We start from the raw sequence: 25,452 nt of genomic DNA, 5'->3' as shown, positions 1-25,452 counted from the left end.
GAACTTCCTCTTCCTAACTGTCAAACCTGTTAATCAACCTTTCTTGATTCCTCTACAGTCTCTGGTAACCATCACTCTACTCTCAACTTGAGATTTGTCAGCTATTTAAGCATAAACTGATTTAAGAGTTTTGCCATCGATTTACTTCATCAAGTCAGCACCCCTTATCTTTGCCCAATAGTGTCTTTTCATGACATCTTCATTTATTTACTCTCTTCAATGGGTTTAGGCCTGGCATTTTTGATTGATTCAGATGTGGCATTTTTTTTCTGATAGGGTGGATAATTGTTGTTTTATTTTGCTGTCACTGAATAGTTACATCCTATAAATTCACACACACACACACACACACACACACATATGTATGTATGTATATATGTATACATATATATTAAAATATATATATATATATACTAAAAAAACTACATATATAGTTTACTAAACTACACTAAAATATTGTGATCCTACACAAATATATACTATTTACATATATACTAAACTACACTAAAATATTGTGATCCTACACAAATTTGCTAACAGAAGTTGAAACTTTGAACCCTGTACTTTAGGTTTTCAAACACAATGTGTACACTTCCTTTTGTATGGTGCAAATCATGAATCACTATGGATTGCCACCAGGAATTCTTTAAAGCAGTTCTTAAAGAACGCAGCTCCATCTTATCTGTTCCCTTCTGTCCGGAAAGAAGTGGGGTATAGATGAATCATAAATGTAGTTTGGGATGGTCCAAAAGGATTTTCGCGTGGATTTGGAGAAATGCCACCTGATTTTGGTCATATCAGTGTAAGACTATGAGGTGATGGGGTGAATCAAAGCCTTTATCTGTTATTTGTTCCGCTGAGCATGGTGACACATGCCTGATGCAGGACTGATGCAGGACTGATGCAGACGGATTATAAATTCAGGGCCAGCTATGGCAACTGAGAGATACCCTGTCTTAAACTAAACTAAGCTAAAATAAAATAAAATAAATACAAAAAAGGCTGGAAATGTAGCTCAAGAAGAGATCACTTGCCTAGGATGTACAAGATCCTAGGTTCAGTCCCCAATATCATGACAATAAAACAAAACAAAACAAAATAAAACTATTTGTCTCTTTGTGATTCAGAGGATGCTCTTTGTAGTATGTCATCCAGAAGCACAATTCATGTTATTCCCAGTGATATCCACTATTGGAAATTCTGCACAAATCTCAGCATATCTTCTCTTAGTCCTCTTTTTCATACTTTTTGTGCTTTTTACATACACACATACATATACACTCACTCATTATTAGCAACCCATGACATTTTGTGCTTTTATTTTTACTTTTGTGATGGAAAATCTATCAGAAATGTCCATCCTCCCCCTGCTAGTTTTTAACCAAGAATCTCTCTCATTATGAAGTTACCTGTTTTTTTCTAGATAAAATTTTACATATGTGTTAAGAGTTATTTCATTCATCTCACTCTTTCTTATAAGTTTCTTGTGTAATCCATTTTATGTTTATAGGATCAAGATGATCTAAACTAAAAACATTCCTGCAAAGAATGTTTATATTTTTCTATTTTTCAAATTGAGAGCTAGCTCATTTGAAATCCCCCTCAACATGCATTCCCAGGCTGAGTCAAAGGGTCTACTTTTGGCTTATTAGTCAGGTGTTTATATAGCCCTCCTCACTCCAGACAATCTCAGCTTATGCTGTGTGTTGGCATAGTTATTAATAGTGCTGCTTTCATTCTCTAAACTTGCTTGGTTTTCATACTACATTACATCATTACCCTACATAGGACTATGAGATATGATTTAAATGAGTCATATATGTATAATGGCCTTATTCATATTTTCCTAATATTGTAATGTAATTTTAATGGGATTAAACTTGAACAGGTGAAAATAATAGTTAATTAAATACAGTGACAATTAAAAAGACAATTGAAAGGATCATGCCACCAAGCAGATTGCTAAATCTTAAGTGGCAGGCTAGTATTTTTTTTTTTTTACTTTTTTTTTATTGGAGATTTAATCCAGGGGTGCTTTATCACTGAGCTACATTTCCAGGCCCCCCCGCCCTTTTTTTGAGACATGGTCTCATCACTTGCTGAAACAGGCCTCAATTGTGCTACTCCTGCCTCAGTCTTCCTAGTTGTTAGCTTTATAGACATGTCCCACCAAACCCAGTAGTAGGCCACTATTTTATATATGCTAGCTAACAGTGTAAAACTATAGCATTTATATATTTGATCTTTAATTCTATAAATCTTGGATGGGCCTCTTTGGTCCAGAGATTAGATATCAGATGACTTTAAACCCCCAGTCACTTTTCTACCATGCATTAAGAGCCTACCTATCACAGGGATACACAATGCCTTAACCTTTGTATTTATTCATATGCAAAAGAGTTGATCTCTCTCAAAACCTGTCACCCAGCACACATAATCATGGATGGGACTTTTAAATCAGGGTCTGAATAACTAATGCCTCAAATAATCCAAAGCTTTAGAATCAATACCGTATTTGCTTATTATTAAATTTTGTCTTTAGAAAAGTTACTTAATTTCTCTCAAACTCAGTTTTCTTCCTAAAAAAAAATGGTTAAAGCTCCAATATCTTGGAGTTTCTGTCGGAGTAAGAGAAACTAAATGTAAATCAACTAATAAAATCTTATTATAATTCTTTTATGAGGCCCAGATATTATTACTAAAAATTAAAAGATAAGAAAGATTCACTTATTTTCTGGAAAATCTTTTAATAGACATTTCTTTTTTTATTTTTAGAAAAGCTGTAACTTTACAGCATGTATTATCAATATTCCACACAAGAGTGGCACATATGTTTAAATTGATGACCCTACATTGCCCATTGTAATCACATAAGGTTCATAGCTTACATTGGGGTTCACTCTTTACACTGTATTTTATATGGGTCTGGCAAAAGTATAATCACATGAATCCACCATTATGGATTATCATAAGGGTAAATTACCATACAGAGTAGTTTTACTGCCCTAAAAATCCTCTGTGTTCTGCATATTTATCCCTTTCTCTCCCTTAACCCTTGAAAACCACTTAGTTTTTACTGTGTTCATTTTTTTTTTTCCTTTTCCAAAATGTCAAAGACTTGGAATCATATAGTAGTAGTCAGTAGGGGACTGGTTTTAATATGAATTTAAGTTTTCTCTATGTCTTTTCATGATTTGATAGTTCATTTCCTTGTAGCACTGAGTATTATTCCATGTTCTAATTGTACCAGAGTTTATTGGCCCATTTATCTACTCAAGGACAGTTTGGTTAATTCTAAGTTGTGGCAAGTATGAGTAAAACTGCTATGTATATCCATGTGCAGGTGTTTCTGTGAACAAAAGTTTTCAGTTCCTTCAGGTAAATACCAAGGGGCTTGATTGATGGATCAGATAGCAAAAGTATGTTTGGTTTTATTAGCAAGTACCAAGCTGTCTTCCAAAATTGGTTCCAATTTTGCATTCCCATCAGCAAAGAATTAATGTTTGTATTGCACAGCATCCTGGTCAGCACTTGGTGTTGTCAATGTTCTGAATGTCAGCCTGTCTAACAAGTTGTCCTAGGACCACACTCTTATTTTAATTTGCATTTCTTTGATGACATTTGATGTGGAACATCTTTTCATATGCGTATTAGTTATCTGTGTACCTTCTTTAGTGAAGTGTTTATTAAGGACTTTGATCTATTCTTTTTTTTTTTTAAGAGAGAATGAGAGATGGGGAGAGAGGGAGAGAGAGAGAGAGAGAGAGAGAGAGAGAGAGAGAGAGAGAGAGAGAGAGAGAATTTTTTTTTAATATTTATTTTTTAGTTCTCGGCGGACACAACATCTTTGTTTGTATGTGGTGCTGAGAATCGAACCCGGGCCGCACGCATGCCAGTCGAGCGCTCTACCACTTGAGCCACATCCCCAGCCCCTATTCTTTTTATTTTTAGTTAAATTTATTTTTAATTTATAAATGGAAACACAAAATATACATATTAATGGGGTACCATGTGATATTTCCACTCACATATATAATGCATAATGTTTAAATCATGCCAAACATATCCATCTCCTTAATCATCTATCATTTCTTTATTGTGAAAACACAAAATTCTTCATTCTAGGTTTCTGAAATGCACAGAAAATTGTTACCTAAAGTCATCCTACTGTACAACAGCATGCTAAAACATCTTGCTTCTGTCCAACTAAAACAAAGTACCCATTGATTAACCTTTTCTCCATCTGTCCCTGTCTCCTACTTTTCTCAGCTTCTGGTAACCTTCATTAGAGTCTCAATTTTATGAAATTAACTTTTTTTAGATTCCATATATGAATGAGATTATGTGGCACTTATCTTTCAGGGCCTGGCTTATTTTACTTGACATAATGATTGATCTCCAGTTCCAAGATTTCATTTTTCATGGATTGATATTATTCCATTGTGTATCTGTACCATATTTTCTTTATCCATTTATTAGCTTATGGACAGTTAGATTGTGTCCAACTATTAGCTTTTGTGAATAATGCTACAGTAAACATGGTGGTGAAGATGTCTCTTAAAAATACGAATTTCATCTTCTTTGCATATGTACCTAGGAGCAGGATGCTAGATCTCCTGGCAGTTCTATTTATAATTGTTTGAGGAAACTCCACAATGTTTTCCATAATGGATTTACTAATTTACATTCCCAACAGTCATCGATTGTTTCCATTTTCCACACCCTTGTTAGCTAGCCATTTTTAAAATGAATCCCTTGTTTTATTATTAAATTTTAAGACATCTTTGTATATTTTTGGATAATAGCCATTTATCAGATTTGTGTTTTGCAACTTTCTCCTACTTTATGGCTTAGCTTTTTATTCTTTTGTCATTCCTTTCACAGAACAGATATTTTTAATTTTAATGAAGTCTGGCTTATCAATTCTTTCTTAATTCATACCTTTGATTCTTATCTAAAAAGTCATGATCAAACACTGTAGATTTTGTCCTACATTATCTGCTAAGAGTTTTATAGATTTGTGTTTTTTCATTTAGGGAAATGTTTCATTTTTAAGTTATTTTGTGAAGGTTATAAAATCTGTATCTAACTTCATGCATTTGAATCTAGATACCCAGTTCTAGTGGAAAGTTTTATTTTTTTGTGTGTCCCTGCACCCAGAGTTATTTTATTTTAAAAATAAAAATTATTACATTTAGCGTGTATCCTGTAATGTTTTCATATATGTATGTATTAATGAGCAACAACAAAAGAAAATAAACCTAGTGAATTCCTAGATGGTGAATACTTTTTTTTAATGTACCTGTATTGAACCAATGAATACACTACCATGGATCTACATCTCCAGTTCTTTTTATTTTATCTTGTCACAGGTCCTCACTAAGTTGCTGAGGGTCTTGCTAAGCTACCAAGGCTGGCCACAAACTTGCAGTCCTTCTGCTTTAGGCTCTCATCTTGCTGAGATTACAGGTGTGCACCACCTGGCCTGGATAACTTTTATGTCAGGAAAATAGCGTCAGCCTACAAATGATAGCACCAAGAAAAGTAGAAAATGGAATAAGTTCATAATGACTGATGACCTATTAAAGATACATATAGAATTTTGAAATTCCCTGATAAGTTGAATTTTATTTCAAGTTATCAAGAATACCTATAAACATGGAACTACAATCATAAATCAGTGTTTTCTTAAAATGAGTTCTTTAGCAGTAGTATGACTTTGTATATGGCAAGCTGTAAAATATTTTTTTATTATAGACTTAGATAAGGTATTGATTACAACTTATAAAGAGAATACCTAGATTGTAAAGGCAAGCTGGAATGATGGATGACATTATTGGCATTCACTTAGACATAAATTACACAAATACAAAAGAATACAGATGTGGTTTATCAGTATCATTTTCAAAATCACTTGAATTTTAATGTATTAGAGATATATGATTTAATAATGTCATATTGCTAGAAGATTGAGTAAATACTTTTCAATATTCAACATAAAATATCCAAAATAATCTATTTCTTATCTACCTATCTTCTGAATTATTAATCTTACCTTTTGCTGTCTCTTATCTGCTGTTAAATTCCCTTTGAGTCTTTAATTTCTGATGTTGTTTTTCAATTTTAGAATATCCATTTCTTTCTTATTTTGTGTAAGTAAAAAATATTGTATAGTAAAAAATACCCTTGGTGTAACATTGAATTTTAATTTTCTCATGAAATTCTCTTTTCATATTTTTGTGTTTTCATATTTTCACCTTTTCATAGATTTGTGTTTTCTGTATTCTCTAAAATACTGCATGTTAATCCTGATCAATTTAAAGTTGTCTGCTAATTCAAATATGTATAGTATTTGCTTCCATTCTCTGCTTTTGTTGGTTATCATGACAATGTTCTTTGTCTTTGCACGAATACTATATTATAATTTATTGTCAAGCATTGAATATTCAAAAACAAAACTAAGAAAGCTCTAGATGATATCAACATCATCAGGAAAGTTCTTTCCCCTGCTAGGCAGATAAAATGGAGTGAACAGAAGTGTTGCCCACCTTAATTCAGTGTTTCATTGAAAATCTGTGAAATAATTTTCTCCCTAGCACTGATACTATAGGAATTCCCTGCTCAACATTTTCAAGGTCCTGAGCTTAGATATCTGCTCTCATGTTCAGTGAAGATTCAGATCTTGGCACTTGTCTGGATGGGGATATTGGCTGTATTTGAGAACTCCAGTTATCCACTTTACGATCCCAAGCCTGATAAAGGGCCAAAATCTTTGCTGATTTATTTACCTCCACAAACCCAGACTGTGAGTGACTTCAGGGACTAGACAGCTGTTGAAGATGGTTCTGAGTGACTTTTCATTTGAGGAATTTTTGTGACCTGTCCTCCTCATGCATACTTATTTGCTAAGCCTCATAAAAATGTGGGTCATTCCACATTCTGTGTTTGGGCTCACAATTGCATCCTGCTATCCAGTGAAATTTTAGAACTTATTGAATATATTGGAGAGAAAAAAGAATCCAAGTTCCCTCTACTCTCCAATTTTATCACTTCAGATCCCATGTAACCACCAAAAGTTCTAGTTTTTCTGTCCTCTCGCAGCAAATCTCTCCCTGGGCCAGGCCCAGATCCCCAGCTTCTAGTTGCAAACAAAATTGACAAATGTTTCCTGGGTCATCCTCAAATCCTTAGCTAATATTCATAAGGCTCTTGTGTTTTTTGAAATGTATGTATTCTCTTAGGTCCTTAGTTTGGCCTATTTCTGATACCTTTTCTATATTGTTTTCCTGAGAGATCCAGGGTTTCTAATTTTTCTCTGTGAGATCATCAGCCTGATACTAATTACTCCATGCTGCAAGAAAATCTCATGTAGTTCTCAGGAGGGTACAGCACAGGCTTTAACATGTGGAGGTGAGTCAAGGCACCATCAGATTGAAGCATGTCTATGATTTGAATTGAGAGCAAAGGTTTCCACCCCCGTGATAGAATATTTGTTACATCATCTCCTTATGGATCTTTCTACCTGTGTACCTCTCTCTATCTACCATCCATCCACCTTGCTTTCATAGACATTTTATGGTACTGGATTAGATTATTATTAAATGAAAACTGAAATTCAGTGTCTGAAAACAGTGAAATAATGTATGGTTTAGATCTAGTTAATAATATTGTCTTTGTGGCTGAGCTGAATAAACCAAATTATGTGATAGCTAATTAACTTCATAATTATTTTTTTCTTGACTTTAGAGTACTTTATATGCACTACTATAGGTACAACATTTGTTGCTCTTACTCCACTAACAATTATTTCATAATGTTACACCAAGGGTTTTTTTACTGTAAAATATTTTTTCTTTTATCAGTGTATAATCATTGGGGTTTGGGGATTACTATAAACATGGAAAATGTATGAGGAAAATGTGAGAACATGATTTTTCATGTGTATAAGTCTAAATCAAAGACATTTTCTTCCTGAAAAGTCAAAAGACAAAATTTGAAGAAAGATTACCAGAAGTGAAATTTAAGAAACAATTGAAAAACTAATCACTAACAGGGAAAGAGATATCAGAGAGTTTAAATAAGTAGGAAATATGAGGAAGCCAGAAGTCAGATCTTTGAGTAATTAACCAAATTCTGAGAGAGCAAAACTACCCTAAGTATCACTGCAACCATATGTAAATACAAAAATAAAATGGACCTTATTTATATGATCAACCTCATAATCTAAACTACAAGGTTCCATTTCTTTGTGTTTGCAACAAAATAAAATAATAATTTACTAAGTAAATATTATTTTGGCATAATTATTATCATAATAATTCTTTTATGTCCACTATCTTATTTAATATACAACCACCATTTAAAGTTGGTAGACAGTCCTATTCAGTCAGAGATGACTAAAGCAGAGCTTCATCAGTATACAAAACATGCACAGATCACAGAGAACAGTTGGTGCCAAGGCTGCATTGAAACCCTATACTAATCAGCATTATCCAGGACTTCCTGCAATGGTCCTCTGTGTCTGCGCTGTCTTCTGCATACTTGAAATATGGTTACTGAAACTGAGGGACTGTTTCATTTTATTTTAATCAATTAAAATTTAAACAGTCACATGTGCCTAATAGCTACCATACTTGGCAGTATATCACTAAGTTGTTAGAGCTTGCCAGTTCCTGGCCCTAAAAAACCTTGTGGAATATTCAGGAAGATCATTGTAGAAATTTTTTCATAGTTAATAGAGTGGAATATCACTCTTTGATCTACTTTTTAATAGAAACCAAATTACATATGTAAAAATATATCTACTGATTGTTGTGTTTTGTTTTGTTTTTTTGCAGAACTGGGAATTGAGCCCAGGGGTGCTCTACCACTGAGCTACATCCCAAGTCCTTTCTATCTGTTCTCTATTTTGAGACAGGGTCTCCCTCCATTGCTGAAGTTGGTTTCGAACTTGCCTCATGCTTCAGCCTCCCAAGTCCCTGGAGTACAGGCATGCACCAAAGCATGAGCTTATGCTGTTTTTTCTTAGGAAATAGTATGGTAAATACCTTACTTATAAGTATTTTGTATAAAATAACGAGTGTATAAACACTATACTTCCCTTCCATTGAAAGACAGTTTCCTCTTTATCTGGGTTTGTTGGAAGCCCAGCTGTATACACACTGACCACCACATGAGGAAAATTATAGTAGAAGAAGGTTGAGGGAGCTGGTTGCTTTATATCTACCTAGAAGGTGTTCAATGTTGGCTTGTGCAGCTGAGTGGCAATCCTAGCTGGGTTCCCCTCCCTTCTTTGGAGTCAGGATGGCAGAGTGCTGAGTAAGGAGGGTGGCAGCAAAGGGTATTTAATATGATTCTCTCAGGAGCATATGAGGTGACTGCTTTTTCCTGCTTGTTCTTCCTCATCTAGAATATTTTAAAGTTAATATTGATGGGCAAGAATCAGGATTTAAATTATTCTTTATTCTCCCCCAGAATGTCTTCTCACCCCTTTTCCTTGTCTTTTTTTTTAACCAAAAAAGCACTTTCTTTACTAAAACTACTGTTTCACTTTATAAGTGAAGTCTCAAAAAGCAAGCTAATGTTTTACATATCTAAGAACATTTCGTGAAATGAGAGCAATGTTTCCTCTTCCCAAGAACCCTTTTTAATTATTTCACCAGAATAAGTTGGAACTTTCTTCTACCTGCTTTATTTTCATATTCTTTACTTTTAAATGATTAAAATTATTTGAAACATGCAAGTAATCCAAGACCTTGACCCCTCTACTTCCTCTTCCGTGCTGATCATTTTTTAGACTTCATTGGGAAGTTCTGAGCTGGCTGGTGGTCATGGCTGGGAAAGGGATTTTGATTGACTGCACATGTGTTAGAGCCACGCATACATTACTAGGGACACTATGAGGCAGCCTGCCCTCAGAGACATACTTCTGAAAAGAGTGCTTGACTCAGGCCCCACCTATACAGAGCTCAGTTCCTAAAAATAGGTACTAAGTTGCATCCTTTAGACTCTGGGCTAAAATAAATTCAGCCGTCCTACCCACTTGCTTGATAGACCCTTCAGTGGAGCTGGCCTCCACTCTGCTGGCTGCCTTCAGGGGACTGGGAAATTTGCTGTACACGAAACCAAGGAGGAAACTACTCAGTGAAGGACTAGAAAGACGACATTTCCTCGAAACTGAGGTTAAGTCCAACTGTCACAAAAGGTATGTGTAACAGAGTCATTGATACATGTGTGCTTCCAAGGTTGTAAAATGTTCTGGCTGGTTCCTGAAGATCCATGGAGACCATAGGTCAAGTTGTAATCAACATAAAAGAAAATTTGCAGCTCTATTTTGTTTTATGATAATATTTAGCATTGCTTTATATTTTGAAATTTCAGACTTCATATAATTATCTCTTTGCAAAAAAAAAGCATTTTTATACTTAATATTGAAGAATAATAAGCCCATCTGAATAAACAACTATGAGCTAAAATTGTACCACGACTTACAGTTTAAAATGTGTAAAAAAAAAAATGAGGCTGTCTTTTATGAGTGTGAATTGAATGAATACACTAAGAAATATAAACTGTATTTCTTGGAATTTGGTAAGAGAAAGGAAGAGTTTGAAATATTTTCAGCTGTTGTTATTTGCTTAGAGAAATGGAGGAAAATTATTCTTTCCCTGTCTTACTTTGATTTTGTAGTTCTTGCTACGGACATGGACTATCTCCTCTGGGAGTTTTACTGGAGTAAGGATTAAAGAATCAGGTTCTTACATGTTTTGCAGAATTAAGAAAAGCACTGCCAGTTGGATCTGCCAGCCCTAATTATAGTAACTACAAACTTAAATAGAGAAGACTGAGATTGTACTTTAAAGGTATCATGCCCTATATACTATTTCAAATGGATTTTTTCTGTCTCCGATTGCCTGGGAACACCTTAATTTGGACCTGTTGTGCCTTAAGTGTTTAGATGCTAAGAGACAGAAGTGATCTGGGAGGCACATTATAACAGAATCACCTAAGACACCATCTAAAACCAAGGACACTTTAAGATTACATAATGCTGGGTTTAAATTTAGCCAGCTGGTGCTGAAATGAAAGATATTTTATTTTTACCAGAGCTCTATTTGGTCACTGACGAGCTGTAGGTTGTTTGCATTATTTTAAAATTTTATGTACAAGGTGCCAAAGGACAAGTAAAATATTTACCTCAACTACATTCAGAGCCATGAATTTTAATATGAAAGAGCACCTGTTTAGAGTCAGAATGATATTACTAGTGCATGGCAAAAAAAAAAAAAAAATGTCTGGGAGGAAGCAAGAAAGTCCTGAATTTTGCATTTGAGTGTTTTCCTGCTCCTCTGCCTAGTCTGTGAATATTTTTTTTTTCCTTTTTTCTAATCAACACGTAAACTAGCAACTAGATCCATTTGTAAATGTCAGTCAACATTTCAGATGTCTCCAAAATGGCAAAGTGCCGATAATATGGGGACAGTGTAGTCTGGAGACCCCACTGACTGCTTCTGTTTCATCTATAGCTGGGAAACCTCAAGATACAGGTTTCCTCAGCCACCTGAAAAATGACAGTAGGCATTCTTTAATGATCATGGAGAGCTTTACTTTAGAACATGTTTCTGCTAAAACACCAGCGCAGGTCCTGTGTCCTATGATTGGAGAGGTAGAGGAATGCTACCTTTCTTCAGGGATGCTTATGGGCAAAACCCCACAAAGTTCATGGATAATTTATTTATTTACAGAGATAACTGCCCACTAATCAGTCTGCTCCTGCATTCTGCCACATTTGCCACATTCAAAAAACTTCAGGACATCAGTGCTCTTTTTACTTAACAGGAAAACACTACTTAGATGGCAGAATTTGGAGTCAAGAGTTTTCTGACAACTTCAGCTCTTTGAATTGATATTTTCTATCTGTCTCTCTCTCTCTCCCCAAGTCCCCCCTCTCTCTCATACACACACTCTCAACTCTGGGTATTTAAAGAGATCATCCTGCAAGTCCTGATTGAAAACTAGGAGTCATGTCTAGATTCTATAATTTATAGAGCAGGGTAGACACTTAATAAGTGCCTGACAATGTAATTGCACGATTTTTGATAGAACAAACTGTGGGGGGACAGAACTTAATTGGCAATAAGTTGTCCTTTTTATTTGCTTCCTATCCCCTCTTTTTAAAGTACTCGAGTTACACTTTGAAATTTAATTAAATTTGTAATGTGTTTTTTCCTATTTCTGAAGCACACACTTGTGCATTTAAATCACAGTTTCACTCCTTGCCAAGTGGCAGCTTCAGCCTTTTCTAATTCAGAAACGACGTTTTTAGAGTACAGCTCTATTCTACGTAGGTGTTCAGTCTTTAATAAGACCAGGTGGGATGTTGTACTCCATGTTTCCTGACACTACTTCTGACACCAGAGTTTGTGTCTTTGTCAACAACAAGTAATTCAATTCTCCAATACCAACAGGTGTCCTGCCATTCAATTCAGTTCTGACAATAACTCTCAAGACTCCTCAAGACCCCATGGGTTATAGTCTCTGTCACGCAAAACCACTTAGACACCAGCCACAAATGGAGGACTAGTCCACCAACACTTCAACCCAGATTGCCACTGATTCAGGGGTTTCCATAAGCCCCTCCTCCAGTTTGATAATTCAGTAGAATTGCTCACAGAACTCAGCAGGGTGCTCTGCTGACCATTACTGCTGGGTTACAAAGCAGGCTATCCAGCAAAAGCAAACCAGAACAAATGCATGGGACAAAGCATGGGGAAGGGCAGAAGCAGAGCAACTGTGCCCGCTCTGACCCTCTGCGATGTGTTCATTATTAAACCATAGCTTTTGGGACCCAGGGACCTCTGAGATAAAGAAAGGGTCTATTGAGTTGCTCCAGGTGCTTGCTAGAAAAAAAAGGTCAGGTACTAAGATAAGTTCCTCTATTGCCAGCCTTAGGCTAAATATCAGCTGAAAAATGTCCCTTAAACCTAGAACATTTTTATATTGAAAATTTAGCAAAGGAGAAGTATAAGTTGCTTACACTGAGCCTGAACTGGCTATAGATAAAAGTAGAATGACATGAAGCAGAAAAAAATTGGGAGATAGAAGAGCAGCTCATAAAAAGTAGTGGTCATTTCTGTATTACTTGGGACTGCAGGGCAGGTGGATGGTACCTAGGGAGTCAGCAGCCTGGGTTTTTGAGTCAAGATTTTAACGTGCATTCAGAAATGTGGAAAAGTCCTCTGTTGGTTGATTATATAGCTGTTAACTGATAACCTTTCCCTTTCTAGTCCATCTTTCATCTTGTGGCTCTTTTAATTTAGGATACCTCAGAATTTTTCTCTCATCATCACCTACCCAGAAATTCACTGAACTCTGTCATTTAAGGTGTTTTAAGGAGGAACTCACCCTGTAATCCTTCTCCCCTTCTTAGGGGTGGGGAGTGAAGCTAGAGTTCTAATTCTCTCATCTCTGGACTGGATTTTCTGGCAACCAGCCCCCATTCTGAAGCTACCTCCCCACTGCTCGCCCCTATTTGCCATGAGTCACCTTGTTAATACAAGAAAAACTGTCACTCAGGAAACTGCAGAGTGTCTGCACCAGGAACTGGGGACACAGACCAAATACTTGTTTTTGGATATACCACATATTTGCAATATGGTCTTCTTATCTGAAACACTACCTATAAATCCCTGCTTCAAAATTTAGTACTATTTATTTTCCTAATCGTTGGAGTCCATCTTTGCAAATTTAATTAACCTGAACATCCTTCCATTTGTATAACACCATCAGTAAGAACATTTTAAAGAACATGCTATGACAATTAGTCAAGAAAAAGAGCAAAGATTTTCTTTTGTCAAAGCAAGATCAGCAAATTCAATCCATTGTTTGTCTTAGCTGCAATTCAAGAAATGACAGTAAGTCTATATTAAATGACTCTTTGGATTTTGTGGGCCTAAGTGATGGCATGAAAATAATCTGGCAGTGAACAGCACAGTACGTAATCCAAATTCTTGCTATAGCAGCTGTACTTCTTAAAATACTGCCAAGGATAAAAGGAACTTCTTAGGTGGATAAGATGAAGAACCTCAATGACTGTGTGGCATATACCTCCTTTAAGTTCTACAGTAAGTAAACAGGCACCAGAACACCAACTAACTCATACCAAGTTTAAGCATAGAGAATAGAAACCCATGTCTCTTGACTGACATTTCAATTCTGGGAGTCTTTGTGCCATAACACCCTCTCCATGCCTAGGACCTGGAATCCATTTCCAGGTGTGTCTTAACAAAGCTTTATCTTTCCAACCCCAGCATTTTCTTGCTTTTTATTTTGCATTTCATGCTTCTTTTAAAATTAGGACAAACTGTGTGAAAGGGAACCTGATCCACATAGTCTTTTAAAATTCCAAAGGCAATGATGGGTTCATTTTTTAATTTCACTACACATCAGTGTTTATCTTCTGTTAGATGAGATCTGCCCCTCAGCCCCAGTGTCTGGTCACTGGTCATTTGTCATTTTTCACTGCACTTTGTGGAAGATTTTCAAGTAGATATTTGCCTTCCAGTTTTTCTACTTGTATACAGGATATTTCCTTGTTGCCTAGAAAACCAAATACTTTAATTACCTTTGATTGAACAAAAGAAAATAATTGCCAAATTACTGCAGGCATACATATAACTTAAAATAAGTGCAATGCTAAAATAGCTCATTTTGAGAAATTTCTCTTGGTCAAAGATCCAATGGCATCTTCCATTCACTAAATCTGAATATATCAGCATGTGTATCTCTAAATGAGTTAACTGGTTACAAACATAAAAAAACTAAAAAAAAATATATTATTTTTACATGTGCTCAAAAACAAACCACAATTTGACATTATAAATGGCTTCAAATCACATGCTCAGTGTTTTTCATTAAGTTTGATAAATTATGGACTGAACATAATGTTCAAACAATGATATTATTTTAATTTTAATTCATAGGAACTTAATTATATTGCAATAAATTGAGGATACACCTCGCATTATAAAGCACTTGTGTTTTTGGAACTTGTGCTATGAACGTTGAATTTTGAAAAGTGGATTCACATTTAAACCAGTTAATTACATTATAATTTCATGGGTAATTTATCAATACTTTGTTGTTGGTTTTTGTTTATTTTTAGTCAGTACTGTCATAATAAGAATTCAGATTTATGTTATCTAACTAGTAAGTCATTTAGATAAATATTTAGAAGTTTGTAAACAACTACAATAATTAAGTGCTCCAGGGAAAGAGTGAAAAATCTTTTTGTAAACTTAAGGATCATACATTGATTTATCTATGTTGTATGGTGGAATTTTTGAATGTCTAATTAAGGTGTAGTATCAAGTTGGAATATTCTAGGGAAAGAACAGAATAAAGTGAGTTTGTTGACATTATTCAAGGGTGTCGCTTTCAACTACACGCTTTATTTAAAATCCATTGCCTCTGCTTATTTTGTATCCATTTTCCTGGGCACTATATAGAACCAAAATCAGCTGTTTTGTTCTGAGAAAAAGTCCAGCAGTGATCACCAATTGAACCATAGGGGACAGGATAAGGGACTTACGGAAGAAAGCAACTGGCATCAGTCAGCAACTTGATCACCTCCTTCTTTCCTCTGCACCATCCCAGGGTGCCAGAGTGGAAATGGGACTTCATTAAGGCTTGACTTCTGTAATAGGAAATATGCTACTCCTCGAGGCCCTAGGAGGACTCAGAAATATTTATTTTTTAGGAATGGAACTGTACAAGTATGCTGTCAATCACTGACTCATTGAGAGTGGAAATACTTTCAAGATTCATCATCCCCTCATCATCCAGAGTTGGATAACACCCACATTTTTACCTCTGTAAAATTTCCGAGAAATGAAGTTTGGAAGACATGTGTCACATCCAACAGCCCAGTTGTGACAGGGTAGTAGAGCAGGTTGCAAAAGGCCAAAGAAAGTGCCTGGAAACAGCATGCAAGTCATGATTCACTGGGGAAAGCTTACAAGAGATCAGCCAGTGCTCCAAGAAGAGTGCAATGACAATGAGCTGAACAGGTAGCACCTCTGTCCCTCAAGGTGCTTTGCCAAGCATCTCCTCCTCTCCCTCATGACATTTTGTCCACTTGTGATGGGCTAAATAAGTGACACATAACCTTTCCACAGTGCCCTCAACTTTGCACCCTTCCAAACTCAGAGAGGCATTTTATGTAAGGCTGCAGGAGCAGTGACATCTCAGCAACAGCTTGCTTAGTTTGCTTACATGACCAACATCCCAAAGAGCAACTGTCCTTGCTCATGCAAGAAAGTAGCTTTATACAGATACCACTGACCTGCGCTAGTTCCCAGTATGCATGGAGGAAGCATACAAGCTAATATGTATCTAGATTTTCTGGCCCTGGCCTGCTCTTGTTGTTCTCTTGACTTGGCTACATTTTTGGAAACAGAAAGATGTCAATCAGGGACATGCTGTTTTACTGTGCCCATTTTCTTTAGGGATGATGGGTCACGTTGTTGTATCCAAGATAAACCCTTTTATTTTTCAAGAGATCTAGTGGGCCTACTGCAGTTGTCAATTCAAAACTATTTCTTTATACTTGCCAATACTGCATCCTCTAAATAGAAGCAACACATTAACTCAAGCTTTAATTCTTATCTCTTTCACTTTCCTCATCATTTCAACCCAACTGTGTACAGCTTCTAGACTATGTCATCACACACCATTTGTTTTAGTCATGATCCATTGTTCTCACATATACACACAGATATGTATGTTTAAGTGTGCCTACATGTGCATGTGCATCGGCCTTCCTATAAAGCTTAGCATGACTGAAGCATTCATATAATTTCCTATTCTCAAGGTTCATTTGGATATTCAAAGAATGATGGTAGTCCTCAAATAACAGCCAATATCCACAGTATTAATGAGAGTGACCCTGCTTTTATTCTTTCATGTTATTATGAATAGAAAACTTTACAAAAAATTTTGTAAATATTTGTATTGAGAAATTAAAAAGCTAAATATCAATAATATTAATAGTAAAAAGTTTCCTTTTCCTAGGGGTAGATTTCTAAAAGGAGTTCCAGGATTGAAGTCTAAAATTTTGTTACTGATGCCATCTTTACATTTGGAGAAATCCTGGAAATTTGAAAAATTTCATAAATGATGTACTGTGTTTCCCTCTCCCTACCTCTCATTCTCTCTTCCCCTCTCTCCTTTCCTTTCTTTCTAAAATTTCCTTCGTTTTTATTTCATTTCTATGAAAGACCTCTGGAATATCTTCCCTGAGCCCAGAAATATAACCATGTTGAAATATGTGAAGCTCTTTTAGTTCATCAGAATCACAAAACATCATCTCCCAGGGCCAGCAGAGGTTCCAGATGGGCTCCACATACACTTCACTGGGAAGCCAGTGATGCTGTCAGGTTAACACTAATGGGTGGAACAGACTTTGGAACCAGCTGCCTGAGTCTGAATTTTGGCTCTCACACTTACCTACTTGTTGACCTTGGGAAAAAGAAAAACTTTACCTCATTTCCTCATCTGAAAATAGAAACCCTAATAGTGTTTATCTCATAGGGTTGTTTTCATAGGATTAAACAAATTTGCATTTGCAAGGTGACTAAACTTTGGTACCTGGCACATAGTAACTTCCATGTAATATTTTGTTTAGTATCGTCACTGATATTATGTAATTATTACATGAAGTTAAAGTGACCTGGTAATCATTATTAATGTATTGCCAGGCACAAGATAAGACTATAAAGTACAAAGTTACTCTGTATGCTGAACATTCAAAATACCAACACACGAAAAACTATGTAAGAAAGAAAATTGCAATTCTGATTTAACAGGTTGTTCTGTTGTCAAAGGCATCCTTACCTTTCATAGATTCCCTCTTCGCTCAGACTAAATTTCTGTCCTCTTTGGAGTAATAGAAAGTACTTTAAACATGTGAACTTTCAGTTCCTCTTGACTTTGTCTGTATCACATTATCTCAAGAAACTGAATTCTTCAACCACCTCAACCCTAATGACTCTAGTCTTTTATCTTTGCTCACTGCCTGATTTTGCACCTTGTCCCTACTTTGACCTAGCTCTTGCCCTCTGATCACAGCTTTCCTTCTTAATTTGTCTTCCATTCTTCCTTTCTAATGAAAAGTGTTCCTTGCCCTCAGTATTCTCTCCACATTCCCAGCATGGGCCTGCAGCCCCTTCCACCACTGTCTGCCTCATCTTGCTCTGTCTTGAATCTACTCATAGTGGCCCAGTGAACATGGAGCTGACTCTCACTAGGAGGCAGGCCCTGACCGATGAGGCTAGTGGACCAGACTTTATCATGAGTATCTAAAGTAGAGAAGGCAAAGAAGAATCCATAAGTTGAGGAGAAAGCAAATGATAATGAGCCATTGAGATGGTACAATGTTCCAGGTTCTGGGATGAAGATAAATGATAAATAAGAACGCAAAACACAAGATCCCAAGTAAGGGGACAAGGTACGCTGGAACCTGTAGTAGACTAGGGCATCATCTCCCAAAGGAGGCCAAGATCCATTCAGATGTCTTGGAAATTTTTTACTTCAGATTTCAGTTTGGGGAGCTTAAAACAACTGTGCTAGACTCCATGCCCACTCGGCCTGGGCTTGACTGTCAGCAACAGCAGCTTCATTTCCATTTTGGGCTAAATTCACCTCACCAAACACCAATTCAATCTTTTCCCATGCTATGCTATTGTTGTTCCACCCTTGGCTGCTGCTGAGCATGTGTTGGACAAAGGTTCACAGGTTTGCACATATGTGGGCACTCAGCACTCAGCGATCATTTTCTTCCCTTTTAAGTGACTCATATTGTAACATTCTCATTATTCCTGACAACTCCAGATGTTCTCTATTTTAATAGACAAATGAGAAATTTGAGAATGAAAAAATGTGTTTGCCGCCTATATTAAGAAAAACAATCCACGTTGAATTTTAAAAGTTCTCACACCATAAGATTAACACCAAGCTACCAGAAATATACACTGGGTGGATGAAACAGAGCCGATGGAGTATGTGCTATAAAATGAAAAGCAACACTGGGGATACAGCCCCAGGGACTATTCATGGTTGGGTACCAGGAGTTGGGTGTTTCAGAAGGCCGGTCACAATAGATGTGTGTTGTGTCTGGTCTCAGCCACTCACCAACTCCAAACTCAGGGTAAAGATATTGTAAGGATTCCTGCAGACAGTGCTGCAAAGCATCAGCATTTTGAATTCTGATGTCCTGTCTTCTGGCAACCAAGTGTCAGGCTTGGTGAGGTTTATGACACTTTCCTGGGGCCCTTCACTGCTGGCAAATGGGACCTAGGGCTTTATACCACATCTGCACACCTTGGCAGGCTTCCAATTCAAGAGTGCATGGGGACACACTGAAAACCTATTGAGGTCTCACAAAACAAGAGGGACACTGCTTCTGATTGCATAGTCTTCCAAAGAAAAATGTGTGTGTGTGTGTGTGTGTGTGTGTGTGTGTGTACTTCTGTGCATGTACTAGTTCTTATATTTTCTGTGTGTATCAGAAAACTGGGCTGAGGAGGCTAGAGAACTTCTTTTGCACTGAAATGTGATGAGGTCAAGAATGTATTTGAAATTTTTTACCTATAACACTTTTCTAATTGAATTCTCTAACTATGTAATAACAGGAGAATTTCTGACAGAAATTAAACTTGGCAGAAAGCCTAAAGTTGACTGGTTCACTTTCCAAGCAAACATTTTTGCACAGTTCTAATTTTTACCTGCTCATGTGGTGCCCTGCTGAGCATTTTGGGTGATGAGCTGGTTTTCATTGTGGGAAACTCACAGATTCACAGTCAAGGCACTTCTTTTTGCTGTCTCCTGGAGGCTCTAATCCAACTTTCAAATAACTTCTCTGTGTTACTTAATAAATTCTGTTGCAGAATTTAAAATTTGTTTTCTACTCTTTACCAAAAAAAAAAAAAAAAAACTAGAAGAGAGAAGGTAAGAAAATATGTCAACGGGAATTTTAAAATATGGATTTTGGATTTTTTGATATTATTTGAAAACAAATTCATTCAATACATATTTAATGGACACCCACTATGTATAAGTCATCATTTTGTTAAGTGTTAACTGCTCTTGAATCTGGCCACTTTAATCTAAAATATCAATTTGCTTCTTGGAAATTTAGGAATTTTAGTTCTAGGTAAATAATAAAAATTTAATAACCAGTTGTGCAAAAATATCAGGGAAGGCTCTCCCTCTCCCTAGTAGGGCAACTATGCACATGTAGTTCTTAGAAATGCTTTGTATTTCTCCCACCCTCACCTGAGGGCCTATAGGAGCCTTTCTGGCCACTATGTTGTATTGACCATCCTCAGGTGTGTGTTACCATCATGTAAAATGATGACCCTGAGATACACCTTGTCTGAAATCATTGTTTTATATATTCCTGTGAAGGCTCCTTAATCTGGAGATAGAAACTCACTAATGCTGAGTTACTGGAAAGTGGCCAATAATCTATAGTTATAATTAAATGTCTAAACTTTTAAAAATAACTTCAAAAACAAATAAAAAGATGCTTAACTTCAAAGGCTGAATTTTACATTTCACCCTTTAAAAACAGGAGTGGAATAAGCAACATAAACTTACAGGATTAGGTTTTGGATTTGAGGCAAAAGAAACAAATGCCAAGGCCACATTTTAAAGATAAATAACTGTAGATACATTTAGGGATGGTGTTTACCAACCATCCAGTCCATGGATATCATAAGCAGGGAAGACTATTAAATTACTTCCACTCTTGGGACTGTTTCTAGTACCAGATATCATTAGGAATCTGACATCATCTCTTTCCTTTGAAATTACATGCTGTATTTTTATGCAAAGGATATTTAGGTCATGTTAATGGTGGCAAGGAGAGTCACCCAGACCTGATTTATTCAGTTTGATACATTAAAATTATTACAGGTTTAATTTATAAACATCCTTGGTCTAAACTTTAAAAGTCTTGTTTGAAACATATTTTGCTATCTATTGTCTCTTCTAATGATTGGGGACAGTAATCAGAAAGCTATCTTGACCATACAAACATTTAAATAAGATGCCAATTATTTTTTATTTTAGAATACAATAGAGGAAACCTACAGTTTGGGTAAGAAAAATAGTGTACCACAAGGAGCTTAATATTTCTTCTTGCCATTAGTAGTTTCATCTTATCACCTGAAATTGAATGGTTAAAGATGGTATTGTTTTGAATGTGTTTAAGGCTTTATAATTTTTCAAAGTTTATCTCCACTTTGAAAGAATAAATTTACTTCCAAAAGAGTCGGTTGTTTACCAAGTAATGTGCATTATGTAAGGATCTACTTTTCTCCCTGATTAGCTTAGTTTTTCCAGATAGTGTTCAGTAAAGTATGTGGAATTCCTATGGTTTCCCTTCTTTGACTAAGCCTACTAGCTATTAAGTTCAAAAGAAAAGAAATATCAAAGTAAAAATGCAGTTTGGGGACTGAGGCAGAGAAAACATTTTAAGTAAAGAATTACTTAGGATCATTAAAAGAATTTGCTCAAATTCAGGAACTGGGTTTCTCTAAGACAAAATTGGATTGATTTAAATACATTTATTATTCAAAGGAAAAGTGTGATCAGCAGAAGAAAAGCTGCTGCTGCTGCCTCTTTGTCTAAGTTGGTGAGAGAATCAGAGGACTGGGGCTTTCTTTTAATATCCTTTGTTAGAATAAATTTCTGATGCTAACAAGAGGTGAAAGTTTGGAATAGAGTGAAGAACTGGGAAGCTGAGAAACAGATCCAGATTCTGGCTGCTCCAGAATGCTTCCAGAGCAGAAATTATTTAAGGTAATATCAGTAAATAATTAGCTTTCCTACTTCTGCCTACACTCCAACAACTTAAAGATGGGCATGCCAGGAAGCTATTTTTCAAAGCTGCAAATTATTAAAGGTTCATCTCAATTACATAACTAATACTTATTTCTGATGTATTAAATACTAACAGCATGCTTGAACTGAACAAAGCAGTTCAGTACACATGAACTAGTTTACATGAAACTTGACAAAGCCTATGAAAGACAAAAGCTGACCATTTTAGGAAAAGACAGAGCTAAGGTTCTATAAGCTAATATACATAGGTTATTTCCATCTGCCAATGGCCTGATCCTATCTCACAATGAGATCCCTTTTTGTGTATTCTGGAAGCCCTGGGGGCTTTAGGCATGCTGGTGAGCATTTTATCCAGTCTTTCAGAAGCATGCACATTTGCTGTTGGTCTTAAATTGACCTTGCCAATGGTCTCTCCATTGCTGAGGGAGTGAGCATGTTTGCTTCCTCATGCTCAAGTCTTCATAGCCAAGATTGGGAAACAGAAATAAGATGGAATTCTCCCCACAGGGCAATGCCCCTTACAAACTATGCCATACAGAAAGGAGCATTTAGAGTCTGAGAATCACAGGGAAATTGGGGAAAAGCAGAAATGAAGCACACGGGGAAAGAAGGAAGGAAGGAAGGAAGGAAGGAAGGAAGGAAGGAAGGAAGGAAGGAAGGAAGGAAGGAAGAAAAAAAAAAGGAAAAAGAAAGCAAAGCAAAGCAACACTTTCAAAAACCAAGGAGGAGAAAAAGAAATTATACTAAAAAGGCAGCAATTCAACAAATCGTAGACTAATATAGACGGATATGAAATTTTGGGATTTCTAGAATTAGCGACTTTAGACAGAGAATATGATATAAATCAATTTAAATTAAAAACTACAAATAGAAAGAACACAATTAAAAACTAGCCAAATGTATCACCTCTTTATTTAGGAGTATATTTTCTTTACAACATGAAGTTTGCAGCACATGGGTCCCCAGTGCTCAAGATCATAAATGAGGGATGCAGATTCCTTCTTTTTCTCTTTGGTTAGTCAGGGGGGCAGCAGAGACTTGGAGAGGTGCCCAGTCATCATCACCTGGACTGGTTCAGGAGAAGCCTCATTGTTCCAAGACCCTGATCAAAGGTTCCAGAGGGGAAAAAAAATGAATAATTTTTTTGAGTGATAGTTTTATGTTTGAACCTAAAGTACACAAAGCAGGAGAAAACATGAAGAATCATTTGGAGAAAAAAAGAGAAGATCTGTCCATCCCTAAAGTGTGGTGTCATACTTCACCGTTTCAGAGGACTCTCCTGTTGCTTGCTCTTGAAAAACTGGTGGTTCATTGTCAAGTGCCAAACCACCACTAAAAAAACACTTTGAATATCAAATATGTTGGTTTAGTATTTTTTTCTCTTTTTTTATTCTCCATACCACAGCCACGTGGGTAGGACTGTGCCACCTTCCTTGCTCCCATCTCATTTAGAAATTATCTGTTGTTTCATGCTGTGTTCTCCTTCTTCCAGACATTATGTTGTAAAGTTGGCTTAGGAAGAGAATATCCTCTTTAGAGGAGAGAAGGTTGTAAGTTTAGATGGATCAGAGTCAAGTCTTATCTTTGCTGCTTACTAGTTTTGAGATTTGGGGAAATATCACAACTTTTCTTATTTTCATTTTCCCCAACCATGAAATTTTTCTCTGCATAAAAATAGCTACAGTGCACCATAACACCTAAAGTGGGGTTGGAAGTTGGTGAAAGCACACATTTCTTGCTTTGTGCCACTTACTATGTACAGCTCTTTACTCTCATGAGATTTCCTACATTCTTCACAGGCAACAATTTATTTGTGTTAGAAACAATATTACTTATAATTTCTAATTAGAAAGCATATTACTCAATTTTTAAATAATTTTAAAATAATTTAGAAATTAAAATAATTTTTACATGTTGGGGGAAACAGCAGAGGGAAGCTATTCACTGCCTGGGTTAAAAGGGGAAAACTAGAGGAAAAAAATTGAGCCACTGTTAGGCTACATGCCACATTTTAATTCCTTAGTGTGTGATGGGGCTTTATTCATTTAACCTGTTTTCATCCTTATGCAAATAAGTGTGGCTTTAGGGGACAGAAGGGAGGTGCAGTGTGTGCCACCAAGTTCCTCAAGATACCCCACATGCATACAGTCCCAATTTCATTGCCTTCAGAGCAGCTGGCTCCCTTAGAAGAGCAGCCATCTAGGAACTAATGTGGGTGGGAAGTCAGAATTAAAATCATAAAAACTGTTTTAATTCTGGTTTTAGAGATAAGGCCAGATCAATACTTCTTAGTATACCATATTTCTGGAGGATCTCTGATACTTTCTTTTCCCCTTCCCTTTTTAAGTGGAACATGACTGAATTATTATAATGGTGATTAAGTTGTCCCTGGCTCTGAGCACGGTCACTAGCCAACAGTAAATGGAAAGTAGATGTTGGCTGAATGTATGCCTAAAGCCTTAAGAGAAGAGTGTATACCAGGGGCAGATTTACACCAGGGGAAATTGATGGAAGCATGTTACCACTTCCCAAGCTGTTGAGAAGACGAGATCACTAGCACATGAGAGCAGTAGCCCTGATCTTGCATTTTCCATCTTTTGCAGTAAAGTTCATTCCTTTCTCTGTTCACTTGGATCTATAACTTACCCTTTTAAAAGTTTGATCTCTATAATGACCAAAGCAATAGAGCTGAACAATTTACTTTGATTTCTAACTCTAAACTCAAGCTTATAAGAATAAAAAAGGACCACTCAGAGCTATAGAAGTTCACTGAATTGGTTTCCATTTGATGTATCACTAGATTTCACTGAAATCAATGTCTAGGAAGGATTTATATGCAGATATTTAGGAAGCAGAAAGGAGAATTCATGACCTTAATTAAAATGTTACTCATAAATAGAAATGTTAGATTTTAGTGAGAATATATGAGACTTGTGGAGCTAATTAACTTGTATGCAGAAATACCTTCAGACTGTCACTTTCTTTTTTATATTTTTATTAATGAACTATATTTATATAATATTGGGGCTCATTTTGACATAATTATACAAGCATGCAATATAATTTGCTCTACTTCAGTTCCCAGTACTCTCCCTTTCCCTCTCCTTCTCCCTCTTCCTGTTCATCTTCCTCTATTGTAACCATCTTCCTTTTATTTATAGTATTTTAATTAATGCTTTATAGATACTTTCTATTTGATTTTATCTTTTGATCATTACGTCTTCATCAGTAAAATGGGAATGTACCACCTCCCAGATATGGTAGTTATGAGAATAAATGGTATAATACATGAAAATTATTAATACATAATAGATTCTCATTAACTGATAGCTATAATTATTATAGTGTGATATGTCTGATTATATAGGGAAATGGAAAGAAGAGACTTATGCTATGAAAATATGCATCACCTACAGGCATTTAACGGTTCTAATTTATTTGACTATTTCAATGAAACTTAAATCTTTTTATTCAATTATTGATTTTTTTTAAACTGGCCAATTCTCCAGCCTAAGCAATTAATAAAACCATTTAATAGCAGTCTGATTAAAT

The 25,452-nt window shown here is 36.0% G+C and overlaps 1 protein-coding gene across 2 annotated transcripts in view; it reads left to right on the top strand.

The window, feature by feature from the left end:
- The first annotated feature begins 10,034 nt into the window (after window positions 1-10,034).
- Xirp2 (xin actin binding repeat containing 2) overlaps window positions 10,035-25,452 on the top strand; it is a 75,140-nt gene continuing 59,722 nt past the window's right edge. For both annotated transcript variants that reach the window (XM_076866556.2, XM_076866555.2), the window contains exon 1: window positions 10,035-10,204. The gene's annotated coding sequence lies outside the window, so the exon portion shown is untranslated. The remainder of the gene's footprint in view (window positions 10,205-25,452) is intronic.

Source organism: Callospermophilus lateralis, chromosome 9 (genome assembly GCF_048772815.1).
Source record: "Callospermophilus lateralis isolate mCalLat2 chromosome 9, mCalLat2.hap1, whole genome shotgun sequence".
Lineage (NCBI taxonomy): Eukaryota > Metazoa > Chordata > Mammalia > Rodentia > Sciuridae > Callospermophilus > Callospermophilus lateralis.
The sequence above is the reverse complement of the archived record's forward strand: the minus strand, read 5'-3'. Positions and strand labels throughout refer to the sequence as shown.